This window comes from Aquarana catesbeiana, linkage group LG02 (genome assembly GCF_042186555.1).
Source record: "Aquarana catesbeiana isolate 2022-GZ linkage group LG02, ASM4218655v1, whole genome shotgun sequence".
In the NCBI taxonomy this organism is placed as follows: Eukaryota; Metazoa; Chordata; class Amphibia; order Anura; family Ranidae; genus Aquarana; species Aquarana catesbeiana.
In genome coordinates, this window is record NC_133325.1 from 85,680,862 (window position 1) to 85,704,068 (window position 23,207).

Below are 23,207 nucleotides of genomic sequence, written 5' to 3' on the forward strand. Positions count from 1 at the left end.
TTACGGCGGACTTTGCCCGGCGGACTTTTCGATGTACTTTCCGACGGACTTTCTGAATGAACGGTCTTGCCTACACACAATCCACCAAAGTCCGTCGAATTCGTACGTGATGACGTACGACCGGACTAAAACAAGGAAGTTCATAGCCAGTAGCCAATAGCTGCCCTAGCATGGCTTTTTGTCCGTCGAACTAGCATACAGACGGCGGACTTTTCGACCGGACTCGATTTCAACGGATACATTTTAAACAAGTTTCAAATCTAAGTCCGTCCAACTTTTGAGAAAACAAAGTCCGCTGGAGCCCACACACATCGAATTGTCCAACGAAATCCAGTCCGCCGGGCAAAGTCCGCCGTAATGTCCGCTCGTGTGTACGCGGCATAAAAGTAGAGGGGACATCATCTCTGTGCTGTACATAAGTACAAACAACTGGCCACTGCCCCCACCTATAACTGGCCTTCGCAGCAAGGAGCACATGGCAGGGTGACACATGGAGGTAGCCCACCCCTCCTTAACCACGTCAGCCCCAGAAGGTTTTACCCACTTCCTGACCAGGCTATTTTTTGCGATACGGCACTGCGTCACTTTTACTGACAATTGCGCAGTCGTGCAACGCTGTACCCAAACAAAATAGATGTCCTTTTTTTCCCCACAAATACATTTGTGCTCATAAGTTTACATACCCTGGCAGAATTTATGATTTCTTGCCTATATTTCAGAGAATATGAATGAGAACACAAAAACCTTTCTTTCACTCATGGCTAGTGTTTGGCTGAAGCCATTTATTATCAGTCAACTGTGTTTACTCTTTTTAAATCATAATGGCAACAGAAACTACTCAAATTACCCTGATCAAAAGTTTACATACCCCAGTTCTTAATACCGTGTATTGCCCCCTTTAACATCAATGACAGCTTGAAGTCTTTTGTGGTATTTGTGGATGAGGCTTTTTTTCTTCTCAGATGGTAAAGCTACCCATTCCTCTTGGCAAAAAACCTCCAGTTCCTGTAAATTCTTGGGCTGTCTTACATGAACTGCACGTTCGAGATCTCCCCAGAGTGCCTCAATGATATTGAGGTCAGGAGACTGAGATGACCACTCCAGAACCTTCACTTTATTCTGCCAATCACAGGTCGACTTGGCCTTGTGTTTTGGATCATTATCAAGTTGGAATGTCCAAGTACATCCCATGCTTGGCTTCCTGGCTAATGAGTGCAAATGTTCCTCAAGTATTTTTTGATAACATACTGCATTCATCTTGCCAACAATTTTGATCAAATTTGCTGTGCCTTAGTAGCTCACACATCCCCAAAACATCAGTGATCCACCTCCGTACCTTTCATCATAGGCCTTGTTGACTCCTCTCCAAATGTAGTGTTTATGGTTGTGGCCAAAAAGCTCAATTTTGGTCTCATCACTCCAAATGACTTTGTGACAGAAGGTTTGAGGCTTATCTCTGGGCTGTTTGGCGTATTGTAAGCCGGATACTTTGTGGCATTCGTGTAGTAATGGGTTTCTTCTGGCGACTCAACCATGCAGCCCATCTTTCTTCAAGATGGCTCCTCAGAGAGTCCTGTATTTCACCCGAAGTTATTTGTGGGGTTTTCTTTGCATCCCGAACAATTTTCCTGGCAGCTGTGACTGAAATTTTAGTTGGTCTACCTGACCGTGGTTTTTCCACTTCTTGGTTAGAGTTTGAACTCTGCTGGTTGGCATTCTCAATTCTTTGAATATCTTTTGATATCCCTTTCCTGTTTTATACAGTTCAACTACCTTTTCCCGCAGATCCTTTGACAATTCTTTTGTTTTCACCATGATTCAGAATCCAGAAACGTCAGTGCAGCACTGGATGAAAGATGCAAGCTGTCAGGAGTCCAGAAACGCACTGACCTTTTATACACACACTAATTACAACCAAACAGATCACAGGTGAAGATAGTCACTTTTAATAGCCATTCAAACCCCCTTTGTGAAAAAGAAAAAAAAAAAGAAAAGTTTTTGTGTTATCATTCATATTCTCTGAAAAATGGCCAAGAAATCATAAATTCTGCCAGGGCATGTAAATTTATGAGCATAACTGTAGAGCTTTCTTTTGGTGGTATTTGATCACCTCTGCGGTTTTTATTTTTTGCATTATAACCAAAAAAAAGCCGACAATTTTGAAAAAAAAACCAATATTTTTTACTTTCTGCTATAATACATATCCAAAAAAAAAAAAATATATACTTCTTCATCAATTTAGGCCAATATATATTCTTCTACATATTTTTGGTAAAAAAATCCCAATAAGCGTATATTGATTGCAGGGGCGGACTGATAACTTATGGGGCCCCCGGGCAATAGGAGATTATGGGGCCACACAGTATACACACACACAGTATACAATCACACAGTATACACATACATGTACACACAGTATACACAGACAGATGTAAAAAAAAACACAGATTTATACATCCTGTCCCTGGTTTTACTAAGGCTGGCAACCCTGATGGGGCCCCCTAGTGGCCCAGGGCCCTCGGGTAGTGCCCGAGTGGCTCAATGGTCAGTCCGCCCCTGATTGATTGGTTTGGGCAAAAGTTATAGCGTCTACAAACTACAGGATAGATTTACAGACTATTTATTTATTTATTATTGGTAATGGCGGTCATCTGCGATTTTTAGCGGGACTGCAACATTGTGGCAGACAAATCTGACCTTAAGTGACGCTTTTTGGGGACCAGTGTATAAATGACACTGGCAGGGAAGGGATTAACACCAAGGACAATCAAAGGGTTAAATGTGTTCCATGGGAGGTGTTTCTAACTGTGGGGGGAGCGGATTCACTGGAGGAAAAGAGAGATTGTGATTCAGGTTAGCTGAAACACGATCTCTCTCTTTTCCTCCCTGACAGAGCAATGGTGTGCTGATGTAAACAAAGGTTCTCTTGTAAGCAATCGGCGGGTCGCGGCTATTGCGGCTGCTGGACCCGCTGATTGGCTCCCACTGTGTACAATAACAGCGAGAGAGGTGCGTGCTTGACCCCTAAACCGCGTGCACAAAATCACGTACAGGTACTTGATTTTACGCACCCGGGCTGCCTTGCTGCAGTAAATGTACATGGGTCAGTCCGGAAGCAGTTAAAGGCGCAGGGGCACACTCCAATTTGCGTTAAAAACAGCGGTTTAGTTTGTACACATTTGCAAATACATGCGTAACCTGCAGAGCCACTCCATGGCACCTCAGTATTATCTGCAGTCCCAACTCTGTAAATGCATGAGAGCCTCCACAGTGGAAGCACATTCATTCTAATGGATATATAGAAGGCAGGTAAGCCTGGAGGGAGCCCGTTCCTCCTTAAAAGCACAGGGGCACACTGGATACCCAGCACATAACACAATGGCAGCAAACTTGTCCAGTGCATCCCCTCACCAATATTACATCAGTACAATCAACTGGCCACTCCCCTCACCTATAATTGGCCTTCGCAGCAAAGAACACAATGAAGGGTGACGCATGTCAAACAAAATCAAGAAAATTCCCGGCTCAACTCAACAGCCAGCTTGCAACCAACCAAATTCTCCTGTCTAACAGGGACATCTGTCAGGGACAGTATTAGCGTTAGGGAAAGATTACACAAGAGTAGGGAAAGTTTAGGGATCTGCCACTCTGCTTGAACACCTTCCAATTTGGGCTCGGACTGGCAAGGCCACATTCCACCCCTCCAGATACTGTCATTTCAGCTGAAACCTGCTCCGTTATACACTGTATTAATTCTAGTAAAAAAATATGGAACTGTAGCCGTAGAACCTTATGGTAATCCTAATGTTATAAGGGGTATAGAGCTATTCAACTGAGAAGTCGCATATATGGGGCAGGCAGCTTCTTCACTGGCTCCTTGGTTTGTGACTAAGAAAATATGAGATTGAAACACCATACCAACATTTGATTAGATTTCTTGCAAAGAAATAAAAAGACTAACACAACGTGTTTCAGGGGACAGAGAATACCCATTCATCACGGGTTCATTCATCACAATGAAGTGAGAGGCACTGGATACTGGACAGAGTAAAAATTATTTATTTTTTTTACCAAATTGTTGAAGAGCAGAGTAACAGTTTGGCTATAACTATATGGTAGTTAACTATTGGATGCTGATCATCAGTTTTTCTGCTGAAGACACTGCAGACACATATTAGGGGCAATTTTCTAGGCCCATTTCTTAGAGCCCTTTCACACTGGGGCGGGGGCGGCGTCGGCGGTAAAGCCGCTATTGTAAGCGGCGCTTTACCGTCGGTATGTGGCTGCTAGCGGGGCAGTTTTACCCCCCGCTAGCGGCCGAGAAATGGTTAAAAACCACTGCAAAGCGCCTTTGCATAGGCGCTTTGCTGGCAGTATAGCCGCACCGTCCCAGTGATTTCAATGGGCAGGAGCGGTAAAGGAGCGGTATACACTCCGCTCCTTCACCGCTCCGAAGATGCTGCTAGCAGGACTTTTTTACCGTCCTGCCAGCGCATCGCTCCAGTGTGAAAGCCCTCGGGGCTTTCACACTGGATTTAAGGCAGAAGCACTTTCGGGTCGGTTTGCAGGCGCTATTATTAGCGCAATAGCGCCTGCAAACCGCCCCAGTGTGAAAGGGCTCTTACTGAAGATCTCCTTTAAACTAGGCAGCAAGTCAGGATGCCAAAAGGGGATTCCTGGTAATTCTCCCTTGGAGTCCTACATGTAACAGAGGTAACATGTAACACTAAATGTTTCGTTATTTTACCTATTTAAGTATTAATCTTTTGCACAAACTTCAATGAAAAAGAAATTCCCTGAAGCTGCATTATTTTTCATAATTGTACACACAAAAAAAACCTTCCTGTGTGTCTTTGTAATCTTCTGTTTAACTAAAAGTAATCTTTTTCTCAGCTCAACTTCCCTAGAGCTATTTAAATTTTCAGAGCTCAGCCAAATATGAAAATGTTTCATTAGCACAAACTGAAGAATGATTGTTTATGTGTTTGTTCAACATCGCCAAGAGGTCCCTTCCAAAATCCATGAAGCTGAGAGATATTTTCTGAGGTTTGTCCCATGGAGCAGACTGTGGGAAAAGGACAGGACATAATTGCAGAGCTCTACATATCATAAAGCAGCAAGAAAAAGAACAACAGTAATCCAACAAGAACTCAGTCCTGCACCTTCGTTTGTCACGTTTGCTTTATCAGCTGGTGTTGAAAGGATGTGGCCGCTAAATTAATATTCTGAGCTAAAACGTGCCCATGTTTACCATTATGTGAGTATGGGAGGTATGCAAGGCTGGCTCTTGACATAACTTCTTCAATAATTAGAGTCACTGACCTAAACAAGTATGCAGACCGGGAAAGTAGATATTCTTCTATAGATACAGTGCCTTGAAAAAGTATTCATACCCCTTGAAATTTTCCACATTTTGTCATGTTACAACCAAAAACTTAAATGTATTTTATTGGGATTTTATGTGATAGACCAACAGAAAGGGGTTGGTTTACTAAAACTGGGGAGTAGAAAATCTGGTGCAGCTTTGCATAGAAACCTCTAGAATCAGCTTCTAGTTTTTATTGTCAAAGCTTAATTAAAGAAGCTGATTGGTTACCATGCACAGCTGCACCAGATTTTGCACTCTGCAGTTTTAGTTAATCAACCCCAAAGTGGCACATAATTGTAAAATGGAAGGAAAATGATAAATGGTTTTCAAAAGTTTTTACAAATAAATATGTGAAAAGCGTGGCGTGCATTTGTATTCATCCTCCCGAGTCAATACTTTATAGAACCGCCTTTCGCTGCAATTACAGCTGCAAGTCTTTTTAGGTATGTTTCTACCAGCTTTGCACATCTAGAGAGTGAAATTTTTGCCCATTCTTCTTTGCAAAATAGTTCAAGCTCTGTCAGATGGGATGTGGAGGGTCTGTGAACAGCAAATTTCAAGTCTTGCCACAGATTCTCAAATGGATTTAGGTCTGGACTTTGGGCCATTCTAACACATGAATATGCTTTGATCTAAACCATTCCATTGTAGCTCTGGCTTTATGTTTAGGGTTGTTGTCCTGCTGGAAGGTGAACCTCCGCCCCAGTCTCAAGTCTTTTTCAGACTCTAACAGGTTTTCTTCTAAGATTGCCCTGTATTTGGCACCATCTAACTTCCATGTCCCTGCTGAAAAAAACATTCCCACAACATGATGCTGCCAACACTATGTTTCACATGGGGATGGTGTGTTCAGAGTGATGTGCAGTGTTAGTTTCACACCACACATAGCGTTTTGGCCTCATCTGACCAGTGCACCTTCTTCCACATGTTTGCTGTGTCCCCCACATGGTTTCTCACAAACTGCAAACAGGACTTCTTATGGCTTTCTTTCAACATCGGCTTTCTTCTTTCCACTCTTCCATAAAGGCCAGATTTGTGGAGTGCCCGACTAATAATTGTCCTGTGGACAGATTCTCCCACCTGAGCTATGGATCTCTACAGCTCCTCCAGAGTTACCATGGGGACCGTGGACAGCCATGTCTTGGTAGGGTTGCATACTCTTTCCAGTTTTAGATGATGGATGGAACAGTGCTCCATGAGATGTTCAAAGCTGGGGATATTTTTTTAAACCTAACACTGCTTTAAGCTCAAGGATCCGATAGGTTAACAACATTTTTGGCCCTCTGGATAATAACTGTGTTGTGTGTTTACTATAGCCTAGTGTTTTTTAACCCTTTTTCAGTCAAAGCACCCTTTAAAATCTCAAGGCACCCCATTCTAAAATGTTAAAAACTAAACTAATAGTTTTGCAAAATGCAGTCACATTCGCACACATAGGACACCAATGTTAGAGGTCATTTCTTTTTCCAAAGCAATACACCTTTGCACTGGTACTGATTAGTATTCCAATGTCTCTCTTCTCCCTCGGTCAGCTAATGTGACCCCAGTGCTGACAGAGAGGCGAAGGATGGGGCAAAAAAGGATGCTGTGCAGGCGCCCCATGTCCTATGTATCAACTGATGAAGTCATTGTCTGTTAGGACACTGGCGGTTGGAAGGTTGTAATGGCGTGCAATGAAAACCTGTGGCTTTGTGTAACTAAAATCCAGCCTTCATCCACACGCTGGCTTGTATACAATTTTTGGGCAATTTTTAGGCATTTTGCCAAGGCACCCCTGAAGAAACCTCAAAGCATCCTGGTTGAAAAAGGCTGCTATAGCCAATTGGCTGTTGTTATTAATAGCTAAAAAAAATATTCTCTGTACATTTTTGGGTTTATGCAACTGTTCTACATAGTGATGCCTTTCCTGTCTTAATTGACTATTTCAGTTTGTAGTCTTCGCATTTGGGTCTTAAAAGAGAAAAGGGTTTGATTACTATGGCCTCTATGCCTTGGATTGCTACCCCATCTTGCAGAATAAACTTCATAATGCCTTGGTGTAGTTTTTGGGTAGTGCGACCTCCTTTGCATATCATTAGCCATCATACAATACCTAGCTATGTGACCCCCTTTTTACAAACAAGGCACTTGAGAGCTGGTCTCCTTGCATAGGCCCTTCTCTGAGCATATGGCGATGGAGACTCACGTTGCTGCATAACATTACTATGAATGGAATAAACAGATTTTACACTTTCATTGTCTGAGTATTCACTAGCAATGGACTCATGAGAAGTCTCCACTGTTTCAACTCCTGAATTTAAATATTTCTCATTCAGATCTCCAACATTGATACCCACCATAGCAACATCACTTGCAGCAATACTTGCATTTGGCTTTTCTACATGTTGTTCCAAAGCCTCTATCTTTGCTAAGCACTGAGCATGTGTGGAGGAGAACTCCATGGCAGACAGGGCTTCACGTAATTCCTTCCTAAGCAGTAGTATAATACGCTCATTCTCAGCCTCTCTCTGATTCAAAGAGGCAATGCAACTTTCTCTTTGTTTACACGTTTCCTCTAATTCATTCATTTTCTGTTCCAATACACATTTCTCGGTCACTAATTGTTCAATGTGATCACAAACATTTGCATCTGCATTTGCAACCATTGTTAATATATTCTTAGTTACACTTTGTACCTGCTTCAATAATTGCTTTCCCTCAGTACACCATTGGCCTTCTTTTGCTATAGCAATGTCTTTAATTTTCAATAACATGCACACAACATTGGCCATCTTCGCTTTCCTGCCTTTCTTCGAAGACTTTTTATGTTTTATCTGATCATTATGAATATTACATTGTCTCAACACCTGATTAAATTGGTGCGTTAAAGCGTTTTCTGCCACAGTGTTAAAATAAACACAGGTTTGTCTCTTAAGAAAATCTTCAATGCCCTCCATTGACTTGCTAATTAGTCCACACTGAAGGTTGCTCAACTAGTCTATACACATATACCAGCCAAAATCTCACCAGATTTTGCGCGTCCGCTCACTGATTATTCCATAGAACTTTCAGGACCACTCATGCAGGGCTTTAGAATTCACGAACCAGCGCAAATCTTGTCCACAGTAGAGAAGGCTTTCAGTTCTGGGTGTAGTTGAGGACTCATTAGCTTATAGGGACTCAGGACAAAAATACATTAGGGCCTCTTTCACACGGATGATCCGTATGTCCGTTTTTCATCCATCCGTTTTCGGATGAAAAACGGACATACAGTCATCCCTATGGAGCGTCGGATGTCAGCGGTGACATGTCCGCTGACATCCGACCCGCTCTGATCCAAAAAGTGTAACGGAGGAAAAACCTACTTTTTCCTCCGTTTTCGGATCGGATCGGATGACGACGGACACTACGGACCGTCATCATCCGATCCCCCCATAGGGGAGAGCGGCGCTCTGACAGGTCCGTCGCTGCACAGTGTGCAGCGATGCACCTGTCATCTTCCTGCTCAGCGGGGATCGGCGGAGCTATCCCCGCTGAGCAAGCGGATGTTCACGGGGCGGATCATGACTGATCTGCCCCGTGTGAAAGAGGCCTAAGGCTTGGGTTCTGTGCAGAAATAAATTCCACACGCCTTCTGGGGTGCTAATTGAAATAAATATTATAAAATAAATATTATTCGAGGGTTCGCTCTATTTATTGCATATATGTATTAACTTGTCTATTCCTATAGTTAGCTAGTCTATTAAAACTTTGAAAATATTACTGTTGATAAGCACAATGATATAAGTTTAGCTATGAAAACAAACACACTGCTTAGTAAAATAATGTCTTATTTATTTCCCAAGAAAAATAGGAAAATGCTAACATAAACATACTATAGAGCATATAACACAAGAACATCAAAGATATTTATCGCAAGGCTGTCCCCTAGACACGGTCTCATCAGCTGGGCTCAAGATGGTAAAAGAGAGAACTCTCTGTCTCAGTCAGCCCTTTTTCAACTTCAATCATACACAGTCCAGACCCAACCCCATTGCCAGTTCATCTAGACGCTTGACGAATCAAAGTATTCATGGGGCAATGCTCGTCAAAATTTATATATTACTGTCCGTCCCATTGTATTGGCCTCTAGGGGCAGCATTGTCCATGTATCATGTCTATGTGTCCTGGGTCATCTTTGGTGCCTGTTGATCCTTTGATCTTTGTAACCCACCTTCATCAATCATCCTGGCAGCCATGGCCCTCTTTGAAGCTTGCTTGCATAGTGTTATCACACCAGTCGATCAGGAGCCAAGCTTTTGTTCAGCCTTGATAGAGGCGGAGGCTTGGTATAGCCATAGTTAATATTTCAAACACCTCTTGTATTATGAAATAAAACATGTTGCCTTCCAACACAGGGGTACAGAGTTCTTAGACTAGAAAATATGTAAAAAAAATACAGTTATATTCTTGTGTTCATAGTATTCTTAGCTGAAATCTATTCATCCCTAGCAATAGGATTCCTGAATATGCCACATTGTATGAGAAGAATTCAATTTTCTAATCTTGTTATTTTAGAATTGAGGGCAAAGGAGATTAATATTCCTTTATTTCATAGGTGTGCACAGAAGTGAAAAAGATAATCCAGACATCGGTAAATCTCCACTCTGGAAAAAACAAAGTTTTAAAGTCAGGGATTTTTATCTTTACATTTCCTCAGCGATGGCATGTCTTGTATTTAAATATTTATTGGAAGGATTGAGTTGCAAGAGCATTTTTTAAAATTTATACGAGTATGCTAGGTTTAAGAGCAACTATAATAGGTTTTTATGGATAATTTTATAAACTGCTGCGGTATATCATTTTTTTTAGTATTTGTATAAAATGCTGTTACAGGATGCACCAATGAGACTGCTTGCAAAGCATGTTAGGTTTTCTAATAAGGAAGACCAGCAGTATTTGAGGAGGTTTTATCAATCTCCATATGTTAAAGAAGAACTATGGGCAAAACTTTTTTATTTTCATTTTGGATAGAGTAAAGGGAGGGTTATAACCCCTGTGAGATTTATTTTGCAATTTGTGTCCCATTGCAGAGATTTCCCTTCACTTCCTGTCCCATAACCAAACAGGAAGCGTGAGGAAATCCCTGCAAGATAAAGGACTTCCTTGGGGGCCCCCAGATTACTAGAACTAGTGTCACCATTGGAAGATTTCCCCTCTATTACTTCTCTGGGGACAACTCAAAATTTGGGATTTTCTTTAACTTTCACTTTCAATGATAATGGTAAATAGGATAAATAAAGAAGGTAAATCTCCCCAATGGGGGCACAGACAGCAAAAAAAAAAAAAAAACTGACATGGGGTTGTCTATAAACATGCTAAAAATTTTGACTACTCCAGGAAGAGGCAATTCACTAGTGCACCCCCCTCCCTCCTTGCACACCATAGCCCCCTCCACTTCTGAGAAAGTATAACTACTTGCTGAGCGCCCTATAGCACTTTTACTGCTACAGGGTGGTAGCTGTGCACTGGATCACGTATGCCGGGCACTCGACGTCCGCCTCCACCCGCCGATCGTCAGACATAGACTGAGAACGGAGCACTGCCTATGTAAACAAGGGACTCAAATCCATCTCTTCTACTAGTAAAAGCAGCACACATAGTAAACACAAATACAGGCTAGGCACACAGTTAACCCTTTTGATCTCTCTAGATGTTTAACCCCCTTCCCAGCCGCTGTCATTAGTACAGTGACAGTGCATATTTTTAGCACTGATCACTGTATTAGTGTCACTGGTTCCCACAAAGTGTCAAACGTGTCAGTTAGTGTCTGATTGTCCGCCAGAATATCACAGTCCTGCTATAAGTCACTGATAGACGCCATTACTGGTATAACAAATATGAATAAATAAAAATTCCAGTATTTATCCCATAGTTTGTAGACGCTATAAGATTCATGCAAACCAATCAATATATGCTTATTGGGATTTATTTTTACCAAAAACATGTAGCAGAATACATTAAAATCCTATTATAGGGGAATTGGCCCTGTTCAAGAGTGATCAAAATATATTAAATAAGAAATAAATGATAAAATAAAAAATATTAATAAAAAATAAAGTATAAAAATAATTATTCTCTGAGTAATAAATCTAAACCAAACACACTAATGTGCGATAAAGTACAAAGTGCTAGAGAAATATGTTATCTAAAATATATAAGGAATAGATAAAATTAATAAACAATAATTAACAGCGATATATTAACACCAAATAATGTGCTGAATAGCTAGGTAGCTAAAAAAGCCAATTAAAATTGAACAATGTCCTCAAGTGAATCCACAGCAGTCCACAGTGAAAAAGTAGCAGAAATTAATATATAAAATGAAATTGAAATATGGTGTAGAAAAATATATGTATAAAAATGATGATAAAAAATTCGACTGGATAAGTGTATATATATATATATATATATATATATATATATATATATATAACTAAATGCTGAAAAAATGTATATATAGTCTGTGAAAAGTTTCAGTACATAAATCCAAAAATAGTAGTGTAATGATTCATCAGTGCTCCCTGCCTTCATCTGTAACCCCACTTGTGCCCACACTCACCAAAGCGTCTAACCCCTGCAGGGGTAACAAGCGTGTAGGCTGGGATCCAGCAGCGGTATTCCCTTGTAGTAGATAGCCCTTCACACGGGTGCCGTAATCTTCCCCTTTACCACGGAAATCCTCCTAATATTCCCCAGCGGTAGGCATCCACATAAATATAGGAAAGATAAAAAGATAAAATAAACTAAACTTAAACTTAGAATTTAGGACACAAAACTCAAAAAATGTAAATAAATTGATAACAAGTTTATATAATATAAAGTATTTGTGTTGTCATGGATAATAATTATCCTATCGAAAAGACAAAAGCTTTTGGACCCATTATGCACACACAATCACACAGAAGAATATCGTCAGCGGCCAAGGATAAAAATAAAATTAAAAAATCAAAAATAGAAGGGACGGGTGGGGGGAAATAGGAAGGAAGTGGGTAAAAAAAAAGAAGGGATGGGTGGTAAAAAATAGGAAGGGAGGTAAAAAAAGAGAAGGGGGTGGTAATAAAAAATAGGAAGGGGGTAAAAAAAAAAAAGAAGAAGGGGGTGGTAATAAAAAATGGGAAGGGGGTAAAAAAAAAGAAGGGAGGGGGTGGTAATAAAAAGAAGGGGGAGGGGTAACACATTTTTAATAAACAATAAAATATTATATGAATAAAAATCTACCGTAATCAATACTTGAACTCAATGACAACTAATAAAAATAAAATGTGAAAAAATATATAAAAAAAGATGATATGTATTCAAATATAAAAAGAAACTCAAATGTGCATTATATCCTAGGTCACAAGGTCTCAACTGCTATGGTCAGAATTACATGAGACATACGGTGCATCCGGAAAGTATTCAAAAGCGCTTCGCTTTTTCCACATTTTGTTATGTTTTTTTTTGTTTAATATCTGTTTATTTAAAGAAATATCAAACAGAATAGACAAAAATAATACAGGTATAATTTGTAGGTAAATGTATGAATACACATTCAGACAAATAACACCCGTAGACCTTCAGGGACGGGAAGCTCAAATGTAAGGCTGCTTTCATACTGGCGTTTTACCGTCGTTTTTGCGAAGGTTTTCAGCCGCTAGCTGGCACTTTTAATCCCCTGCTAGTGGCCAAAAAAGGGTTAAAATGACCCGCAAAGTGCCCATCAGGAGTTTTTTTAACGTCCTGCCAGCGCATCGCCTCAGTGTGAAAGCACTCAGACTTTCACACTGAGACTGCAGGGGAGCCATCTTTCAGGTGCTTTACAGGCGCTATTTGTAGTCCAAAAGCGCCTGAAAAACGCCTCAGTGTGAAAGGGGTCTAAGGGAGACAAAAAGTGAAACCATGTGTAAAGACCCGGGTCCAGGTAAGCATTTAAAGAGTCATTACAATCAAAAGTTAAAATAGGTGCAACAAGTGTTTAGGAGAAGAGAGTGAAAAAAAAAGAAGGAAAAAAAAAAAAGAGAAATGGGGAGGGAGAGAGATGAGGGGAGAGGATAAAGGATAAGTTGCTGGTAACTGAGATGGCATTCTGGATTACATGCATAAGATTTATGACTAGCAGAAGTAGAGTAAACATCATATGGATAAATTGGTTAGTCAAGAAGTAACAATTGGCTGTGTGATGTCAGAAGTTACAGACATAATATCTTTGTAGCAAGGGGTAGTTGTAAATTGAAACCATTGGGCCCAAGTTGAAGTGTGGCGTTTGAGATTCCCGTTAGCTATATGAGTAAGTTCTTCCAGGAAGCAAACCGCCAATTCTTTGTAACCAGCTCTTCATGGAAGGGATTGTAGATTGACTCCAGAAAGCGGGTATGAGGGCCTTAGCTGTGTTCAATAGGTGAGGTAAAAGGGAACGTTTTTAAGTACCAATTGGTTCTAGAGTGCCATGACGAAGTATTGTCCAAGAGTCGAGGAGGAGAGAAAGGAGGAGATAAAACCCCACTATCTGATTTATGAGCTTGAGGATGTCTGTCCAGAAAGGGTGGATTTGAGGGTAGGTCCACCAGATATGGGCATGGGTAGCAGTGTTCCGACAGTTTCTCCAACACAACGGGGAACTGGAGGGGAACATATTTTGTGATTTGATTGGAGTATAATGCCATATGATGAGTAGTTTGTACTTTGTTTAGGCCATTTAGGAAGATAGCGAGGAGACATGAGCAAGTTGCGGGATTTTACTGGTTGTACCTCCATCTGTTTATAAATGTGATGGGTTTTGGACCTAGAATATCCAGGAGTGGTTTGAGAGTGTTTGATTGAAAAAGGTGGTAGAGAACAGGAGGGTCCTCTGTTGATGATGTTTTAAATCCAGAATCCATGGAGCCAGGTAAAAAGAGGTTGTGGTGTAGTGGCAGCATTAAGAGGGAGTTATGGGACCAAGAGAATTTTTTGTGCAACATGTCCCAAATATCCAGGGTGGAGGTGGTTAGAGGTAAAGTGGTTGAAGATAAAGCTCTTGAGGAGCGAGGTATCCATGGGATGATGGATAAGTCTGTGCCACACAGAGTATATTCCAATTGGATCCACAGTTTGGAGTTGCCAGCATACTTCAAATCTGATATACATGACAGAGCAATAGCATGATAGTATGTTTTGAAGTTTGGAAGTGCTAGCTCCCCAGAACGCTTGGAACGATATAGGATTGCTCTAGATATTCTGGGATGCTTGTTCCTCCAAACAAGGCAGGAGATCAAGTTCTGAAGTAAGGAAAAGAACCCTGTAGGAACACCCAAAGACAGCATTTGAAAAATAAAAAGTATGCAAGGTCAAATGTTTTTTTTTATGTTTTCTTTACCTAGCCACAATGGGACAGGGAACACATTTTGTTATGTTACAGCCTTATTCCAAAATTGATTAAATTAATTATTTTCCTCAAAATTCTACAAACAATACCCCATAGTGACAACGTGAAAGATGTTTGTTTGAAATCTTTGTAAATGTATTAAAAATAAAAAACAAAAAAAAAATCACATGTACGTATGTATTGACAGCCTTTGCTATGACACTCAAAATTGAGCTCAGGTGCATCCAGTTTCCACTAATCAACCTTGAGATGTTTCTACAACTTGATTGGAGTCCACCTGTGGTAAATTCAGTTGATTGGACATGATTTGGAAAGGCACACACCTGTCTATATAAGCTCCCACAGTTAGTGCATGTCAGAGCACAAACCTAGCCATGAAGTCAAAGGAATTGTCTGTAGACCTCTGAGACAGGATTGTATTGAGGCACAGATCTGGGGAAGGGTACAGAAAAATTTCTACAGCATTGAAGGTCCCACTGAGCACAGTGGGCTCCATCAGCCATAAATGGAAGAAGTTTGGAACCACCAGGACTCTTCCTAGAGCGGTAAACCTGGCAAAACTGAGTGATTGGGGGGAGAAGGGCCTCAGTCAGGGAGGTGACCAAGAACCCGATGGTCACTCTGACAGAGCTCCAGTGTTTCTCTGTGTAGAAAGGAAGACCATCTCTGCAGCACTCCACCAATCAGGCCTGTATGGTAGAGTGGCCAGATGGAAGCCGCTTCTCAGTAAAAGGCACATGACACCCCACCTGGAGTTTGCCAAAAGGCACCTGAAGGACTCTCAGACCATGAGAAACAAATTTATCTGGTCTGATGAAACAAAGATTGAACTCTTTGGCCTGAATGACAAGGGCCATGTCTGGAAGAAAGCAGGCACCGTTCATCACCTGGCCAATACCATCCCTACAGTGAAGCATGGTGGTGGCAGCATCATTCTGTGGGGATATTTTTCAGCGTCAGGGACTGGGAGACTAGTCAGGATCTAGTGAAAGATGAATGCAGCAATGTACAGAGACATTCTTGATAAAAATCTGCTTCAGAGCGCTTTAGACCACAGACTGGGGCAAAGGTTCATCTTCCAACAGGACAACGACCCTAAGCACACAGCCAAGATAACAAAGGAGTGGCTATGGGACAACTCTGTGAATGTCCTTGAGTGGCCCAGCCAGAGCCCAGACTTGAACCCGATTGAACATCTCTGAAGAGATATGAAAATGGCTGTGCACCGACGCTCCAGATCCAACCTGATGGAGCCTGAGAGGTCCTGCAAAGAAGAATGGGAGAAACTGCCCAAAAATAGGTGTGCCAAGCTTGTAGTATCATACTCAAAAAGACTTGAGGCTGCAATTGGTACCAAAGGTACTTCAACAAAGTATTGAGCAAAGGCTGTGATACTTATGTACATGTGATTTATTTCGTATTTTTTTTAAAATAAATTTGCAAAGATTTCAAACAAACTTCTTTCACGTTGTCATTATGGGGTATTGTTTGTAGAATTTTGAGTAAAATAATGAATTTAACCCATTTTGGAATACGGCTGTAATTACCTTGCTTAGCTTTGTATTTTCAGCAAACACTGAGATTTAACTATTTATACCATCCTCTATATTGTTTATGAACAAATTAAACAGAATTGGTTCCTGGACTGAGCCTAGGGGTGCACCACTTACAACTCCAGACCATTCAGAAGATAAATAATGTATCAAGTATGTATTCTTAGCTCAGAAAAGTCCCTTTTATTGCTCTCACCTGCCTCCAAATGTCTTTTTTTTTATTTATTGCTGCTGTGATCTGACTTCCTATTAGAGGGTGGCTATATTTGTTCTTCATAGTCCCACTGTATGTAGGAATGTAGCTACTCTCTCTTGTTCACTCCTGAGATGATCTAGCAACTATGGGATTTGCAGTGTGCATGTTGCAATGCACATGAACACAATTAACAAGCACTGCTCATTCCAAACAAAAGCGAGAGGGAAAAAAAGGGTTTGGGAGCTAAAAAAAGACATGACAAGGTGGCAGAAAAACTTAGTAACAATTTTGTGAAAAATAGATTACAGGGCCTTTAAATAGTAGTGGATGTGTATGAATTATTTTTTGGAAAAGAAGGATATTGTGTCACTCTAACCATATGCACACATGCCAAGCTATAGATGAAGTCTCGGCACACTGCCAATTGATCTCTATATGCTAATCCTGGAGGCATACAGTGCCTAGAAAAAGTATTCATACCCCTTGAAATTTTCCAAAGTGGCACATAATTGTGAAGTGGAAGAAAAATGAGAAATAGAGTTCCAAATTTTTTTACAAATAAATATCTGAAAAGTGAGGTGTGCATTTGTATTCAGCCCCTTTTATTCTGATAGCCCTAACTAAAATCTAGTGGTAACCAACTGCCTTCAGAAGTCACCTGATTAGTAAATAGAGTCCACCTGTGTGTAATTTAATCTCAGTATATATACAGCTGTTCTGTGAGGCCCTCAGAGGTTTGTTAGAGAACCTTAGTGAACAAACAGCATCATGAAGGCCAAGGAACACACCAGGCAGGCCAGGGATAAAGTTGTGGAGAAGTTTAAAGCAGGGTTAGGTTATAAAAAAATATCCCATCATCCGAAAATAGAAAGAGTATGGCACAACTGCAAACCTACCAAGACATGGCCATCCACCTAAACTGACAGGCCGGGCAAAGAGAGCATTAATCAGAGAAGCAGACAAAAGGCCCATGGTAATTCTGGAGGAGCTGCAGAGATCCACAGCTCAGGTGGGAGAATCTGTCCACAGGACAACTATTAGTCATGCACTCCACAAATTTGGCCTTTATGGAAGAGTGGCAAGAAGAAAGCCATTGTTCAAAGAAAGACATAAGAAGTCCCATTTTCAGTTTGTGAGAAGCCATGTGGGGGACACAGCAAACATGTGGAATAAGGTGCTCTGGTCAGTTGAGACCAAAATTAAACTTTTTGCCCTAAAAGCAAAACGCTATGTGTGGGGGAAAACTAACACTGCACATCACCCTGAACACACCATCCCCACCGTGAAACATGGTGGTGGCATCATCATGTTATGGGGATGCTTTTCTTCAGCAGGGACAGGGAAGCTGGTCAGAGTTGATGGGAAGATGGATGGAGCCAAATACAGGGCAATCTTAGAAGAAAACCTGTTAAGAGTCTGCAAAAAGATGAGACTGGGGCGGAGGTTCACCTACCAGCAGGACAACGACCCTAAACATACAGCCAGAGCTACAATGGAATGGTTTAGATCAGGGATCCTCAAACTACGGCCCTCCAGCTGTTGCAGAACTACACTTCCCATGAGGCATTGTAAAACTCTGACATTCACAGACATGACTAGGCATGATGGGAATTGAAGTTCATGAACAACTGGAGGGCCGTAGTTTGAAGACCCCTGGTTTAGATCAAAGCATATTCATGTGTTAGAATGGCCCAGTCATAGTCCAGACCTAAATCCAATTGAGAATCTGTGGCAAGATTCGAAAATTGCTGTTCACAGACGCTCTCCATCCAATCTGACAGAGCTTGAGCTATTTTGCAAAGAAGAATGGGCAAAAATGTCACTCTCTAGATGTGCAAAGCTGGTAGAGACATCCCCAAAAAGACTTGCAGCTGTAAATGCAGCGAAAGGTGGTTCTACAAAGTATTGACTCAGGGGGCTGAATACAAATGCACACCACAATTTTCACATATTTATTTGTAAAACATTTTGAAAACCATTTATCATTTTCCTTCCACTTCACAATTATATGTCACTTTGTGTTGGTCTATCACATAAAATCCCAATAAAATACATTTACGTTTTTGGTTGTAACATGACAAAATGTGGAACATTTCAAGGGGTATGAATACTTTTTTAAGGCACTGTATTATCATCTTGGTGCATGCAACTGATTCTACTGGAGCTACAGAGCACCAGAGTCGGTAAACACTAAGCTGGCTCCAGGAAAGCCCTAGCACACAGACCAGAGTGCTGTGCGTTCTGATGGATAAGTCCTAGGTGGTAGTTAAAGAGGTTCCCTTTCCATTTGCTGACAAAGGGAGGCTGTTCTCGATTTATAGCACACAGCCCATTAACTTCCCCAGAAAGGCGATAGCTATGAAAAGACTGAGTTACAGGAGATGAAGTACTGAATAGGCTCACCTTTTTGAGCAGAAAGAGAGGCGTCTGCTTATTTCTGGAGAACCTTTTTAAAAATTGTTCGAGAAACCTATTTATTAAAGTATTTTAGAGAATTGTCTTAATCTGTCTTACCCCACAATAGGCTCTGTTTGTAGTAGAGGGAAATAAAAGAGAACAGAAGATACACAAGGACCACCTGGAGCTAAAACATTAATTAATGAAGTTAAATTTAGGAGCCATCAAAATTAAAATCAACTCACCAGGGTAACTCTACAGCATTTGCTCTTCAGCCCTTAGGATAAAGACTAGAACACAAAATCAAAATAATCAAGTTTAATAAAATGTTATATACTAAACATATCCTGTTCATAAAAATGTATCTATATTAACAATTTATTAGGTAATGATATTACATTAACAATCATGATTGTTGACATCCTTACTTAGAAATACTTTTGCTTTGTTATATGCTGTAGATCTTAAACTCTTTTTGGTTCGATCGATTATTTAACCGCTTCCGGACCAGCCGCAGGTTGGCTCCCCTGAGCGAAACCACGTCACTGTACGTGGGCTCACGGGGTCCGGATAGCAGGCGCGCGCCCGCTGCACAGCAGTGGTGCCGGTGCTCGTGGCCGACGGTCGCGATGACCGCCGGCCACGAGCGATCGTGAAGAGGAGAGACAGAACAGGGACGTGTGTGTGTAAACACACACTTCCCTGTTCTGTTCTGACAGGAGTGACAGATCGTGTGTTCCTATTTGCTAGTAACCACGATCCGTCACTTCCTGTAATTAGTCCCTCCCCCTTCAGTTAGAATCACCTCCCAGGGAACATGGTTAACCCCTTCACCGCCCCCTAGTGTTAACCCCTTCACTGCCAGTGACATTTTTACAGTAATCAATGCATTTTTAATCGCACTGATCGCTGTATTAATGCCAATGGTTCCAAAAATGTGTCAAAATTGTCCAATGTGTTCGCCAAAATGTTGCAGTCATGATAAAAATCGCAGATCGCCAGCCAGGTCCTATTAGCAAAAAAAAAAAAATAACAACAAAAATGCTATAAATCTATCCCCTATTTTGTAGACGCTATAACTTTTGCGCATACCAATCAATATACGCTTATTGCAATTTTTTTTTACCAAAAATATGTAGAAGAATACATTTCGGCCTAAACTGAGGAAAAAATTAGTTTTTTTATATATTTTTGGGGGATATTTATTATAGCAAAAAGTAAAAAATAATGCGTTTTTTTCAAAATTGTCGCTGCTTTTTTGTTTATAGTGCAAAAAATAAAAACTGCAGAGGCGATTAAATACTACTAAAAGAAAGCTCTATTTGTGGGAAAAAAAGGACATCAATTTTGTTTGGGTACAACGTCGCACAACCGCGCAATTGTCAGTTAAAGGGACGCAGTGCCAAATCGAAAAAAGTGCTCTGGTCAGGAAGGGGGTGAATTCTTCTGGGGCTGAAGTGGTTAAAGTGATACTAAAGTCTTGTTTTTTTTTTCTTTAAAAATAACAAACATGTTATACTTACCTCCTCTATGCAGTGGATTTGCACAGAGCAGCCCAGATCCTCCTCTTCTCGGGTCCCTCTTTGGCGCTCCTGGCCCCTCCCTCCTGTCAAGTGCCCCCACAGCAAGCAGCTTGCTGTGGGGGCACCCGAGCCGAGCTGCAGCTCCGCGTGTCCATTCTGTGGTCCAGCCCCACCCCCTCTCTCTCCTGTTTGGCTAACTGACTTTGATTGACAGCGGTGAGGGCCAATGGCACCGCTGCTGTGTCTCAGCCAACCAGGAGGGTGAGTCTCAGATGGCCGAGACACTCGTGGACATCACTGGACAGAGATAGGGCTCTGGTACGTATTGATGCATTAAGATAAAAAACCTTCTTCTTTTACAACCACTTTAAATTGGTTTACATTAAAGCATAACGGAAGACAAAACTTTTTGATAGAGTGGTGAGAGATTAGAAAACCTGTTTGTTTATATTGCCATCTGTGCCCCCGTTAGGGTGATTCACCCTCCTTTTTTGTCCTGTTTGCCATTATCACCGAAATTTCTAATTTTGGGCTGTCACCTGAAGAGGAATAGAAGTGAAATCTTCCAATGGGGACACTAGTTCTGGTGACAACAAGGAATTGCTGTTATGGGACAAAAAAAATGAAGGAAATGGGCCACAAATAGCTACAAAAAAACAAAAACAGGGGTCAAAACCCTCCCTTACGCTATTCAAAATAAAAAAAATTTGCCTTTAACTCTACTTTTAGAACATGTACTAATGGATGCATACAAAGTAAAGCAAATGCATGTGGAGCGGCGGGGAGCGAGGAGACTGCCATCAGTCCAGGCAGCTGGTGGATACAGACTTCCGTAGTTGGGATGACACGCTGCCTAGACTGATTCTAGTGACGTCAGCGGAGAGCGGACTTCAGACTGATCTCTGCTGAAAACGGGTCACAGGAGTGCAAAACGAATTGCAATCCTGTGACTCATAGGAGAAGCCCAGCCAAACAAGCTCAGGCTGGAATTCTCCTTTAAACACACTGTACATTGAGGGGGCCGGGAAGCCGGACACCATATCCTTAACAACCAATGAGTCATCAGCTGACAGCTGATTGTAAGAAAAAAAAAATTGGGAAAAAATGGCGTGGGGTCTAGTATGGATTCAGGGGGGACCAACCCACCCATTTTGCGGGGGACCCTACGCCATTTTTTTTTATTATTGGCGTGGGGTCCCCTGCAAAATTCATACAAGTCCCTTATCCATGCATGCAACCCGGCAGGTCATAAATCATTTCAGGCCACATGTCCTCAGAAAAGAGGAGAGAAACCCCTGGGTGATTCTGCTAACATTGAGTCATGGTGTATTTATCGTGAAGTTACCAGAAAACGTAGAACACCACTTAGGCCCCTTTCACACATGCGGACCGTCCAGGTCTGCCTGTCAGTTTTTTAGGCGGACCTGAACGGAAGTTCCATGCAGGCAGTCCGTTTTCATCCGATCCCCCATAGAGGAGAGTGAGCAGAGACGGACCTGTCATCCGCCGGCTCAGCAGGGATTAATGGAGCGATCCCTGCTGAGCAAGCGGAGTCCGTCAAAACAGACATGTGTGTGTGAAAGGGGCCTAATAAAGGGGCCTAAAATGTTTGAGTGTCTACTTTTTCAGACCTTTTTTTTCACAACACGTGACATCGCAAGGGCAGTTCTCCGGGTGAAGTCATCAGATGGCCACGCCCCATGGCTATATAAGAAAAGGCAGACAGCGGGAGACAACACAACAGAGGAAGACAGCGTTATTAGAAAATCATTTTTTTTGTTTTTAGCGTGTAATTATCAGTGTCGAGGAATAAGATAGCACAAGGAGAAGACAGCACCAGGGGAGAAGACTTCATGGGAGCAAGAAGAAACTACCAGAGGAAGAAAACATCGGTACTGGAGAAAGAAGACAATTTGGAGCTGTAACGGGGGACATTTTTAATTTTTAATAAAGGACTTGTCAAAACCCGTCTCTTTTTTTTTTAACACTTCACTGCTTTTTGGCATGAATGGGTAAGGGTACAATGTACCCCATACTCATTCACATAGGGGGGCGGGATACAGAGCCCTCTTTCTTAAAAAGTCCCCTGCCCCAAAGCACCCATCCCCCACATGTTGAGGACATGTGGCCTGAAATTGGTTTATGACCTGCCGGGTTGCATGCATGGATAAGGGACTTGTATGAATTTTGCAGGGGACCCCACGCCAATAATAAAAAAAAATGGCGTAGGGTCCCCCGCAAAATGGGTAGGTTGGTCCCCCCTGAATCCATACTAGACCCCACGCCATTTTTCCCCAATTTTTTTTTCTTACAATCAGCTGTCAGCTGATGACTCATTGGTTGTTAAGGATATGGTGTCCGGCTTCCCGGCCCCCTCCTTATCAACCAGCAATGTACAGTGTGTTTAAAGGAGAATTCCAGCCTGAGCTTGTTTGGCTGGGCTTCTCCTATGAGTCACAGGAGTGCAATTCGTTTTGCACTCCTGCGACCCGTTTTCAGCGGAGATCAGTCTGAAGTCCGCTCTCCGCTGACGTCACTAGAATCAGTCTAGGCAGCGTGTCATCCCGACTACGGAAGTCTGTATCCACCAGCTGCCTGGACTGATGGCAGTCTCCCCGCTCCTCCACAGCTCAGTGCTCCAGTGAGTGTAGAGGAGCAGGAGAGCTGCTGATTGACTGGCAGCAACTCTCCACTCAGGGAGGTGAGAGAACCATGCCATCGGCGGTGTTCTGTGGCTCGGTTCTCAGTGAAGAGGGGGCGGGGAACAGACGCATCGGTCTGATGCTGCATCCACCTAGGTAAGTAT

General features: G+C 41.8%; 1 long non-coding RNA gene across 1 annotated transcript; it reads right to left on the reverse strand.

Annotated features, from left to right (window-relative positions):
- Positions 1–9,301: 9,301 nt before the first annotated feature.
- On the reverse strand, positions 9,302–21,266 carry LOC141129782 (uncharacterized). Its single transcript, XR_012241864.1, has 4 exons — positions 21,154–21,266; positions 19,124–19,168; positions 11,949–12,071; positions 9,302–9,762 (listed from the first exon to the last, which is right to left on the reverse strand). It is a non-coding gene; the product is annotated as an uncharacterized lncRNA (long non-coding RNA).
- Between the last annotated feature and the right edge of the window lie 1,941 nt (positions 21,267–23,207).